The sequence below is a fragment of the Lacerta agilis genome, chromosome Z (genome assembly GCF_009819535.1).
Source record: "Lacerta agilis isolate rLacAgi1 chromosome Z, rLacAgi1.pri, whole genome shotgun sequence".
Classification (NCBI taxonomy): domain Eukaryota; kingdom Metazoa; phylum Chordata; class Lepidosauria; order Squamata; family Lacertidae; genus Lacerta; species Lacerta agilis.
The window spans coordinates 15,040,167-15,053,071 of NC_046331.1; positions in this window are offsets into that span (position 1 = coordinate 15,040,167).

The following is a 12,905-nucleotide window of genomic DNA, read 5'->3' on the forward strand; positions in this document are numbered from 1 at the left end:
GAGCCACTCTCCCCTCCTGAGGTTTCAGAAGCATGACTGTCTCCAGCTGTGTACCATAAGGTCTAGAACCTTACTTTATTTTTATTTTGGAGGACATAGCTCCATGGTGAGCATTATTTTGCATGCAGAAGCTCCCAGATTCAATCTCCAATGGCATCTCCAGGCAGGGCTGAGGGAACACTCCTTGCTTATAACCCTGCAGAGCATCTACCAATCAGTGCATACAATACTGAGCTAGATGGACCAATGGTCTGACTTGGTATTAGGCAGCTTTCTATATTCATCTGATTCCTAATACACTGGTTCTACTTTGGGGATAGTGATGGTGCTTGGGCTAGATGTTCCCAACAGACCTTCATTGTGGAGGGCACCCAAATTCTCTTCTTCTTTGCCTTTGCCAGATCCCTTTCTCCCCGCCCCCCTTGACAGGTGGGTGGGACTGCTCACTTGTCAATCACCTCACATAAGACCATAAGAAGAGTCCGGCTGCTGGATCAGGCCAAAGGCCATCTAGTCCAGCATCCTGTTCCTCTCACAATGGCTGACCGAATGCCTATAATGGGAAGCCCACAAACAGGACCTGAGCACAACAGCAGTGATCTGCCCTTCTGTGGTTTCCAGTAACTTCAGAAGCATTACCCTTCTCTGACTATGAAGCCGTCATGGCTAGTAGCCATTGACAACCTTTATCTTCTCTATGAATATGCCCAGTTCTTTTTTAAAGCCATCCAAATTGGTGACTATCACTGCCTCCTGTGGGAGTGAGTTCCATAGTTTAATTATGTACTGTGTGAAGAAGGACTTTCTATTATCTGTCAGCTTCATTGGACATCCGTGAGTTCCAGTGTTATGATAAGAGAGGGAGAAAACCCTTTTTCTATTCACTTTCACTATGCCCTGCATCTATCTTTCTATCTATACATTATCATATTACTTCTTTCACGCACACCATACATTTAAAGCACTACAATACCACTTTAAACATTCATGGCTTTCTTGCCTGTGTGGGAGGATGGACAGGATAAAAAATTAATAATCAACAACACCAATAAGAAACCCTAAAATTATCACCATTTAGCCAACTAAATGGCTATACAAGTTTGAAACTGGCCCAACCCAGTGGCAGCCTCTTCTCTCAACCCAGTCTTCCTTGCCTTCTTTCTCTTTCTTCACCCCCACCTGACTTTTCCTCCTTCACCCCTCCCCTTCTCCCCTTCCCCCTCCTCTCTCTTCTGTGGGGCATTGATTTTTCCATCCGTCAGCGAAACACCGAAGGAAAATAAAAGAGCCTCTTTGGCATCGATCCATGGAACTCTGCAGCCTCAGGTCAGGAAGGGTTTGGATCTCACACTCCCCTGGCATATAATTACCCCCAGACTCCCATGAACAAGGCTCTTTAGGAAACCCTGCAGGGACCCGCATTTCCAGCAAGTTCCAGGGGTCCCGTGTGTGCCCCCCCAGGAGGCCTAATCTACAGTGGGAGCTTATTTCTTTCCGTGTGTTGCAGAGCCTTTCATGAAAGCGTGTTGACAGGTGGGAGCGTTTCTGAATGCACACTGCGGATGCTAGTGGTGGGTGCAACATGCACACTGTCTCACTGTTCTTGGTAAGGCTCTGTTAGTCCTGAGTTTCTGCCGCAGTCTGCTTGAAATCATACTGTAGCTGTAATCTTACCCACATCTTGTTGTTGTTGTTGTTGTTCAGTCGTTCAGTCGTGTCCGACTCTTCGTGACCCCATGGACCAGAGCACGCCAGGCACGCCTATCCTTCACTGCCTCCCGCAGTTTGGCCAAACTCATGTTAGTAGCTTCGAGACATCTAGTCCTAAGTAAAGCATCTAGTCCTAAGTAAACATTAGAACATAAGAAAAGCATGGCTCTTGGATGAGGCCAAAGGGTCCATCAAGTCCAGTATCCTGCTCTCACAGTGTCCAACAAGATGTTCATTATGCGAAGCCCATAATCTTGGGATTCCCAACAACTGGTATTCAGAGGCAGACTGCTCCTGAGCATGGAGATTCTACTGTCGCCATAGACCTCCAGACAAACAGGCCTTGCTTCTGGATCAGGCCAAAGGGGGCCCATGTAGTGCAGCAATCTGGTCCCACAGGGGCCAAGCAGATGCCTGTTATAGGAAGACCTGAGTGCAGCAGCGATTCTCTCTACTTGTGATTCTCAGCAACTGGCATTCAGAGGCATCCTGCCTCCAACAGTGGAGGGAGTCTGGCTGGCCACCATGAGAATTGGATGCTGGACTAGATGGGTCCCCTTTGGCTTAATCCACCAGGGCTCAACTTATGTTCTACCTCCACTGTTGGAGGCAGTATCCTTCTGAATACCAGTTGCTGGGAATTGCAAGTGGGGAGGGTGCGCTCTGATCCTGCTTTGGGGCATTCCTTTTGGGCAACTGGTTGGACATTGTGAAGACTGGAGGCTGTACTTGGTGAGCCTTTGGTGGCTTGATCTATCAGCCAGGTTATTCTTACATTTCCTAGGCTCCCGAGTGACCAGGTAAAATGTTCTTATGTATGCTTTCCCTGGCCCAGTCAAGGTTTTTTGCAGCCTGTGTTTGCGTGTGTGAGTCAGCCCAGAAGCATCCCGCAGCCAACCCCTGCCCTGGTCACACATTTTCATGACTCGCATAGAGAGCAAAGTTTGCAGCTGCAGCAGCCTCCATATCTCGGAAAATCTGACTCACTCTCACAACAAGGGAAGGAGGCAGCCAGAGGCGAAAGCAGGGTGTGTGGAGGGAAGCCACGAGCAGATGTTCTGACATGTCAAGAAAGGGAGGATGAAATGATGGTCTGGGGCAAGCAGAGAGGGCCTATTTCCATGTCTCCTTCCTGCCCTGAAAGAAAGTTCTTGTTTCGTTCAGAAAAAGGTGAGGAATAGTGGTGGGCATGATAGAGGTGGAATAAAATGAAGGTATGGAGAAAAGTTTTCTTCTTCTCTCCTAGCCGAGTGAAACTTGAAAACATCCAAAGAAGCAGGAGCCAGGAGAATTTCAATAGCTGTATTTGACATGATCAGATGAGGATGGAGCAACTACCCTATGAGGAAAGACTGCAGCATTCAGGCCCATGAGCAAGGATTGAGGTCTCTGACAGAGGAAAATGTTTTCATCTCAAAGGACACATTCCTCCATAGGGAACTTTGCAGGGACCACATGCCAGGGCTAGGCAGGGCCAGTTGCAACAGTAGGCAGAGTAACAGATGCTGAATGCCAGGCATGGGTTGGCTGAGGGCTGTATTCCCTTTTCAACAACCTTCTAGGAGCCACATGCAAGTGGTGGGTGGGGGCAGAGGAAAAAGTGGGTGGGTGGGGTAAGTGGTGTAACTCCAGCTATGTAAAAGCCAGGTGTTTCTACACACAGGTTTGTCAACTCTAGGGCTGGAGAACCTATTTCAGCCTGAGTGCTGCAATCCCATCTGCACAACCTTTGGGGGCCACACATGCCAGTGGTGGATGGAGCTAGGGGCAAAAGTGTAAGGAGCAATTAATGTAAATTTTGCTTTTGTACTAGTTTCTATACATGCCCCTCTGTATCCTCCATCCAGGAAAACAAGAGACATGATCAAAGCTCATGGGCATGTTCCAGCTTGGCCATAAACACTCAAGGAGGGTGTGGAGCAGAACTAGTGAGGGGTGTGGCTTTGGGACAGGGTGTGTGGCCTGGTAGAGTTCCAAGGGCCACATAGGGAGGCTTGGAGGGCCACATCTGGTCCCTGGGTCTCACATTCCTCAGTGCTGCTGTAGGGCTATTCCAATATACACTCCCCTATACTGTGGGAATAGCAACAGACAGTTGCATTCAGCTGAGTCCTGCTCTGAGTTAATGGAGAGATCTAAGTTTGGTTCATTAATTTCAATAGGTCTGCTCTTAGTAGGATCCACTCAGAAATTCTCCTCTCAAATGCACTTGAGTGGCTCCATTTGTCTGTACTGTTACTGGATCTGCATCACGTGAGTGCATTATTATTATTTTTTGCAAAGGTAGGTTGGAGGAAGAACATCACCTCTGAGCATGTGCAGAGTTTGTTTTGACCCCATCTGTGAGCAGCCAATTCCCAGGCATGAAGAATTAGAAATTCTCAGCATTCTGCACCTTCTGGATGAAGTGTCTGGATTTGCATTTGTTTTGGTTTACCTTAATTGTACATGGGAACCTTATAACGCTTCTCCCCTATAAACACACAGGCGCACATTCTCCTGCAAATGAATCTTAAAAAGCGCTCCTTCCGAAGCTCCCCCCCCCCCAATCCAATGCTCCCTCCTCCTTGAAATTCGGCACACTAATAAAATTGTAATTCATTTGCATCCGAGATGGGGGGAAATGAGTGCCAGGGGTTGCCATGACAACCGCCTCCTGAACACGCTGCCTAGCTGCTGAGTGCCTAGCTGGAGATCAAGAGATTCAGAGAGAGTTCTTTGGGCTCAAAGCGTTCTCAGGGCCTATGCTGGCTCAGCCCTGCCTCCGTTCCTCCCAGAGCTGCCTTCTGGCATCCTTGTACATTGTTTGTGAGGCATGCAGCCAATTCAGAAACCCCAGTTTAGGCACGAAGAGTGTGGAGGAGTCGACTCACGTATACGGGGGGGGGGGGGAGATGAGCTCATCATCCACCTCCTTAAGTCTCCACAATTCTTCATTGCCACTCTCATGCTTTGCTTTCAAGCTCCTAGTCCTCACTGCCAGCTCGCTGTGCTTCTCTGTCTTCTGAAGCTTCTGGCCCCTGGTATTGTTTCATGCTTTCCACTTCCCCAATTGGTGAGGTTCTTTGGCTGGGTGGTGGAGGGAAGGAGGAAAAATAATAGGCAGAATGGGGAATCTCTGCCCGTCCAAATCTATGATGCCACAGTCATGGCTTTCACCAAAGAATTCTGGGAGATGTAGTAGGCTGAGAGTTCTTAGGAGACTCCTATTCCCCTCACAGACTAAAATTTCCCAGTATGGTTTAGCAATAATAGAATTGTAAAGTTGGAAGGCACAACCAAAGGTCATCTAGTCCAACCATCTTCAATGCAGGTATCACAGCTAAAGAACTCCTAATGTTTAGTCAGAATCTCTTTTCTTGTAACTTGCTGCCATTGGCTTGGATCCTACCTTGCAGACCAGGAAAGATCAAGCTTGGCCCATCTTCCATGTGACAACCTTTTAGATATTTGAAGATGGCCATCATATCTAATCTCACTCTCTTCTTTTCCAGGCTAAAGAAACCTAGTTCCCTCAACCGTTCCACGTGATGCTTGGTTACCAGACCCCAAGAACTGGACATAGGACTCCAGGCATGGTCTAACCAAGGCAGGATAGAGTGGTACTTGATCTGGACACTAGACTTTAGTTGACAGGACACGGGATTCCTCATATCTGTGCAGACCCCATCAAATTTACATTCATTGCTCCACCCATTTTTTCATCTGGCCCACCCACCAGCAGCATGTGCTTTGACCAGAACAACATGGCTCGATCCAAGACCTGGATGTCAAGAGTCAGCTGCTTGTGGGACCCCCTTTCCATGTTACCTCAAGAGACCCCTGTCCTTTCACCCTGATTGGACACATGGTTCCTGTTTTTTATTTGTAAGAAATTGGTCATTTAGTGTGGCAGCACCTACACTTTGGAATTCCCTGCCTCTTGACACCAGGAAGGTGCCTTCGCTGTACTGTTTTTGGTACCTGCTTAAAAGCAATTCTGTTTAGACAATCCTGTCCAGATATGTAGAATGTTGGTGTATATCTTAAGCTGTTTTCAGTTTATTGCTGATTTTATCTTTCGCATGTTTGGTTTTTTACTGATAATTTCATTGTTTTATTCTTTTTGTAAACCGCTTTGAGGTTCTGTTTTTTTTACAATCATGTATAATTTTTATAAAATAAATAATGAAGCATCCCTTCATGGTTTTTGCAAGCTCCCTTCTCTCCCCATCCCCCTCCTTCCAGACTTTTTTCCTTTCCCGAAGCTAACCATCTGGTTTAGCTGGGAAGAGCTGGGAATCCAAAGCCATCAGTCGCTGCAGAAAACAGCCACTCTGGCCTCCTGCTTTCCACACGTCAGTATTTTTAGCTTGGCTGTTCGCTGGTGTGTGGGAGCGCATACCAGGAAGCCGGGCTGGGAGTTTACCTGTTGCAACAGTGCTTCAGGCTGGAGTCATTTCCTCTTTTGCTCTCTTGCCGCCCGCACCCCCTACTCAGTTTTTTTTTATAACTTGCAACATGGTTCCCTCTGTGTAGGGTGTACAAGACTGGTTGAGCAGAGAGGAGCTTTGGTTTGGCCATACCTTTCTCACACAAGAACACAGAAAGAGCCCTGTTGGGTCAGGCGAAAGGAAGGCCATCTAGTCCAGCATCCTGTTCTCACAGTGGTCAACCAGATGCCCCAATGGGAAACCCACCAGCAGGACCTGAGCACAATAGTTGTTGCTTCCCAATAACTGGTATGAAGACATAGACCGCATTTTAGCAGGGAGGCTCTTTTCTTGGTTACAATGGCTAAGAAGAGCCCTGCAGAATCAGAGCAAAGGCCCATCTACTCCAACTAGACCACTCTCCCCTCCAGTGGATTATGGCAACTGGTATTCAGAAGTATGACTGCCTCCAGCCATGGAGGCGGAACATAGCTATCATGGCTAGTAGTAATTGCAAGCCATGTCCTCCATGAATTTGTCCAATCCTCATTTAGAACCATCCAAGTTGGTGGCCATCACTGCCTCCTGGAGGAGCAAGTTCCGTAGTTTCACTATGTGCTGTGTGAAAAAGAACTTTCTTCTGTCCATCTTGAATCTTCCAACCTTCATCTTTGTTGGATGTCCTTTTTATGACAGAGGGAGAAAACCTTTTCTCTAATCACTTTCTTCAGACCATGCATAATTTTATAAAATTCTACTGTGTCACCTCTGAGGGCTCGACCACACTTCACTTGTCCTTTGCCTAGAAAGCATGGGGCGGAGAGGTTTTCCACTTGTCTAGTGCTTTCTAGGCATGAGTTGAAGCCGTTTTCTGTTTGCCCCACCACTTTCCCTGGGAAAAAATCTGCTCTTTACTGCTGAATTGGAGCAAACATCAATCCATAGAATACATAACTGAGGTTTGCTGCAATTCAGCAGTGGGTTTCCCCAGGGCAAGCAGAAGTGTAGACGAGCCCTCACTTGCCTTTTCTTTAAACTAAAAGGTCTTTAACACTGCAAGTTTTCCTTATAGGGAAGTTGTTCCATCTCCTTGATCAATTTGCTGGCCCTTTCCAACCTTACAATATCCTATTGTAAGGTGACCTATTGAGGTGACCAGAACAGTACACAGTGTCCCAAATCCAGCCATAACATAGATTTATATGATGGCATTAATTCTATTTGCAGTTTTATTTTCATTTCCTTACATTTCTTTTCTTTTATTTTCAAATTTATTTTTATTAAAGATTTTCTTTGTTTAGAAAAGCACATGCCTTGTCTCTTTTTTCAGGTTGTAATGTACAGTCTTTCTTACATTAGTTGTGAGACATTAGTGTTGAGTACAGTATAAGGTTGGGGAAGAAGAGGGGGGAGAGCAGGGGTGGTGTGGTGAGGCTTACGGTATATTCTTTTGTATGGTGTACGTGTGGGGTTTTGTGTCAGTGTCAACTGAGCAGGTTCTCTTTCTATTTGTTTATTACATTTCCTTGGTAGTGAGAGGTGTTGGGGGGCAGGGTGTGGCTGGTTGTCTGTGGTTGGCTGCAGTGGGGTTTGCTTGCATTTGTGAGGGGGAGGGAGGGCTTGTTGGGTCAGGTATGCCAGATTCATTTGTATGCTGCTGGTGGATTCTTCTTGTTGTCTTGTTGGGCTGTGTATGTGATAAGGGGGAGCCATACTGGGGTGAAGGAGTCCTATTTGTCCCCGTGTCAGTTTCAGTTTATTGGTTAGCTTTTCTAGTGAGGCTGTTTCCCATACAATTTGGTACCAGTGACCCATGTTTACTCCTGACAGGTGTCTCCAGTGCCTGGCTATGAGGCTTCTGGCTGCTGAGAGTAGGTGGGTTATAAGCTCTGAATAATGTGAGTGGTCATTATGATCTTGGAAGGTGTTCAGTAGGGCCAGTTCTGGGGTGAGTTCTAATACCTGTTTAGTTATTTTGCATATCTCTTGTAGGATTGCTATTTCCTTACCTCTCTGAGGTTCTATCAGGCGTTGCCCAACACACTTCCATGCTATTAGAGCTAGAAACAGGACAAATCCCATATCCCAAATCAAAATGAGGGATCTAGGGCTGTCAAAGGGGTCAAGTGGGGAGGAGAGCAGGGGAGATTTGTGTTGGGCACAAATCATTCTGGGTTGGACCTGGGCCTGATCAGGATGGCTGAATTGAGCCCTGAACCAATTCCTTGCCCAACCCTTCTAGAAACTTAATATTTAATCTTTTTTTTTTTTTAAATGAAAGCTGGGATTGTTAAGAGGCTGAGCTTGAAGACCATTTTCAGTGCTTTTGTGATTGTATAGAATCACAACATCCTTATTAGGGATGGGGGTGAAATTCCATTTGGTTTGCATTTTAAGGAAGAACTCCCTAATTCGCATGTGAGCTGAAACACAGCTACCTGTCAAAATCCACACTTCTCTGAAGTTTAGTGATGCTGTTCTCCCACCAAACGATGTATACAAAAATGCAAACGGTTGGGGTGGGGTGGGGTGGGGGTGGGGGGTGGGATTGCATTAAAGTGCATAGAATAAGAAAAAGCAACATATGAAAACATCTTGCATTAGGGGGAATGACTTGTACAAATGTGAATATTAGTCAAAATGACATGAAGAATCTGTTTCTTGGGAGAAATTTTCACCAAAATCCTAAGAAATCTTTGTGATGATTTTTTTTTAAAATGCAGTTCACTGCAGATGTGTGGTGTGCTGAATTTAAGATCGGGAAAATGAGAAATGGGGAGAAATTGGAAATGGATAGATTTGCCCATCCTGAATACACACAGACTTGATTTGCATGACCCTATATAATGGACAGCCACCTCTTAACTAAGTAACCTTTTGCTTTCCATAACTAAACACATGATTGGGCAAATGCCCCGCTATCAGAGTTGTATCCTCACAGTGGCTGCTGCAGTCTTTAATCTCTATGCTCTTGCCAAATCAACAGTGGGTCCCTCCTCACCACATCCTGCGTCTGCTCTGTAATGTGGCCACCCTGGGGAATCCCCCAGGATCCTGCAGAGCAGCCTGCATCTTTTTAAGGATTCTTTGCTCTCACTTTGTTCTGACATCTGAAAGGCAGGAGACCATCCTGTTTCCTTTATGGGGGTCATCTGCCTTTAAAAAAAAAAAAAATCCTCTCAGTCTCTGGGACTCTTCTAGTCACTTCTGTCCTACTGTCAGACTCCTCTGCATGTCTCTTTCCCTTTTGATTGTGGGTTGAGCTCCTTGCTTCCCTCAGTTCTTTCTCAAGGGAGGTCAGGAGGAGAACACTTTGCTGCAATGCATTAAGATCAAAAAGTTCCACATTGCTCTACCTGGCAATCTTGCAAACAGGGAGGAAAGAGGAGATAGCAGGAGAGGACCATGGGGTTTATATGGTAGCCAATGTCGGCTTGCAGTTCTCAGCTTTGGATTCAGCCCAGATTTGGGAAAGGGCCATAGCTCAGTGGTAGATCATTTGTCTTGCATGTAGAAAGTCACAGGTTCAGTTCCCAGCAGAGCGAGGAGAGAACACCTTTCCCAAAACATACCGACCAAAATTATTTTAGGGCTTCTGCTTGAGATCCTGGATACTGCTGAGCACATCAGTAGTAGGGCTTGCTCTCCAGGATTTGAGATGAGGAGTCTTTCCCCAGCCCTACCTGGAGATGCCACTGGGAATTGACCCAGGGACCTTCCACATGTAAAGCAGGGGCACTAGTGCGGAGCTATGGCCCTTCCCAAAATAATAATATGACCCTTCCTCTCCTGTAACAAGACTGACCTTTCTTGCAGGGCTGTTAGACTTTGTGCTGCACCTTCCAATAAGCTATATCCACAAGCAACCAGAAGAAGCCCTTTCGGGAGGGTGGATGCAGAAATCTCGGCAAGGAAAACCTAGAAGCTGCTTTTGTAGCACTATCTCCTGGGCCCTGGGCACCTGTTTGCCAGGTAATTAATTCTGGAGGGCAAATCTCCATTCCTTTATCACAACAACAGCATGGAGGGTACATCTCCCCCTCCCTCACCTTCTTTCTTTCCACGTTTTAGAGCTGAAAAGGGCTCCCTCCTCCCCCAGGGAGCAATGGAACAGGCTTGTAAAGGAACCCAGGCCCCACAAAACAATAACAGTAAATAACGCTCACCGTCAGTGTCATAAAAAATGGGGAAACGGTTACAATGTTTTTTAATAAGTGTCTCCCATAAATCTCCGTTTGGCAGGAGGGGGAGGCAGAAGGCAGTGAGCATAGAGGCACTAGCTTGGAGGCAATTTCAGGGGTAGGGTGGGGAGCAGTATTCTCAGAGGAGAGGAGCAAGAGATTTGGCAATATTTTGTCACTAGTAAAAATGAGCAGTTACAAGTTAATAGTCCTGGGCAGATGAGTCTCTGACCAGCTCATGTCATTTTCACCCAGGTTCATTCATAAGTGTAATCTGTCCCGTTTCCATGTTAATCTGTGAGGTTGTTTTTGTTTTTAAAGAAAGTTCAGTGCACAATTTGTATTTAAAAATCCATATTCAGTGCATGCATTTCTAAAATATTTTTTCCTAAAATATACCCTTTTAGTACATTTTGGTACTTTTCCAAAGCTGATCACAGGATCACAAAATTCAGATGAGAGCCAAATTCAAAGGTGGTAGTGGTTATTATTATCGTTATTTTTAAAATTTATATCCCACCTTGTCCTCCAAGAAGCTCAAGGTAGCATATCTGGCTCTCCTCCTCCACGTTTAATATCCACAACAACCCTAAGAGGCAGTGATTAGCCCAAAGTCACCCAGTCTGATACTCTAACCACACTGGCTAATGACCCACACCTTAGATTGAGTTATTACATAGCCTTGCTATCTTGGATTTAGACATCTGAAATGTATATATTTTAAAGAACACACTCCACCATTCTTCTGACTGTAAATTGTTTTGACCGATTCTAATATTGTCATTTCATTGTAACCTTTCGTACAGTCTCTAGTTGTTGATGACGACGACAACATAAACTAGTATAACAAGGGCTACACTGGTTAGTTGATTTAATAGACCCCTTTATTTAAAAATAAAAAATTATATTTTAAATGTTTAAATTTGGGCCTGACTAGCTTGTCAGTAGATTTCCCTTTTTAAAAAAGTTCCAATTGTTTTAAATACAAGCATACAAGCACAGAGCAAAACTAGAGATGGTGAGTGCCATCAGAGAAAAGGCATTCCCGTCTTTGCTTGAGAGGAAAGCCACTCCCTTATGTTAAGTCAAAGCTTTGGATCCAGCACAGAGCAAGCATGTCTCCTGGTTTTCAGTCCCAACCTGTTTGCAGCTAAATATGGAAAATGCATAAACAAACAAAAATGAAAAATAGTGGAAACTGTAGTTTGTGAATGGTGCTGGGACTTGAGGGGTAAACTACAGTTCACAGGAGCAGATGTAATGTGCATTGAATGTGCTTTAAAAGTACAGTGCATGCACAGCTTAAGGCTGGAGACAGGCAGCAGATTTTAAGAAAGCCAAAAGCATTTTTGAAGGGCTTCATAAAAAGATTTAAAAATAATAATAATTAGATTCTTAAACCTTTTATTGGCATATGTACAAGATTCCAGTAGGGTTCAATACATACTCAAACGAAAACGCATTCACACAAAAAACCTACATCTTACATTTAAGTTAGTGCTGTATAGCATTCACAAATCCTTATTGTGTGTTGCAGAAACCTGGCTACTATTTCCATCTTATCCCCAACTTGAGTAAACATAAGGAAGGCTACCACTTCCCCTCGTTTATGGAAACAATTCTGCCACCATTGCCTGAGTCAAGCAGGATTTTGCAGGTTTTTTTAAAGCAACTTTTTGCCCCCCCCCCGCACTCCCTGATTTATAACCAGAGATGTTGGGGATTGAGCTGGGGACCTTCTGCATGCAAAGCAGGGGTGCTACCGCTGAGCTCTGACCTTTCCCCTTACACTGGTGTAGTTTCAGTTACGGCAAACATAATTGGCACATCTAGCTGAGAAGTGGGGACTCAGTTCGGAATAGCCTAAACACGTCTTTTCTATTAAAAAAAAACACAGGAAAAAAAATGGAAAACAAGGTAGTCATTTGCTTGTTCAGGTCCTTAGTCTGAATGATGTAAAGGTTTAAGAAGTGGGGTTGCTAATGGGCCAGAAAATAAATAATCAAAAAAAAAACCTGGCCTGCCTTTGACAGCAGCTTGATTTGAAGAACTGCACAGGTGAAGCTGACCACAGCACAAAGGTGATGGCTGTAGATCGAGCTGCGCTTAAGGGCAAAGGAGGAGTAGGTGCTGAAGAAGTTGTCGACTCAGTTCAGAGTTTTATTTACTTATTCCTTCTTAGCAAAATAAATTATCAATAAGAAAAAATTAACAATAATAATTTTAAACTTTGAAAAAGTTAAAGCAGCAATAAACTAAAACAGATTAAAACTCGCATCAACTTTGTAAGCATTCAGGGGGACTCGTCTAAACAAAAATATTTTTAACAGGCGCTGAAAAGAGTACTGTACAGTGAAGACATCAGCCAGATATCAATAGGCAGGGAGTTCCAAAGTGTGGGTGCTGCCACAGTAAAAGATACAAGTTCTTACAAGTGTGGAACGGTATTATGTGGTACATGTAAGAGTGCCAGTTCAGCTGATTGAAGTGGTCAAGGGGGTGTATATGGGGTACGGAGATCTCATAGGTAAACTTGTCCCAAGTTGTTAAGGGCTTTATTTATTAGGGTTTTGCAGTCCTAAGCACACATTATGTGGAAGTA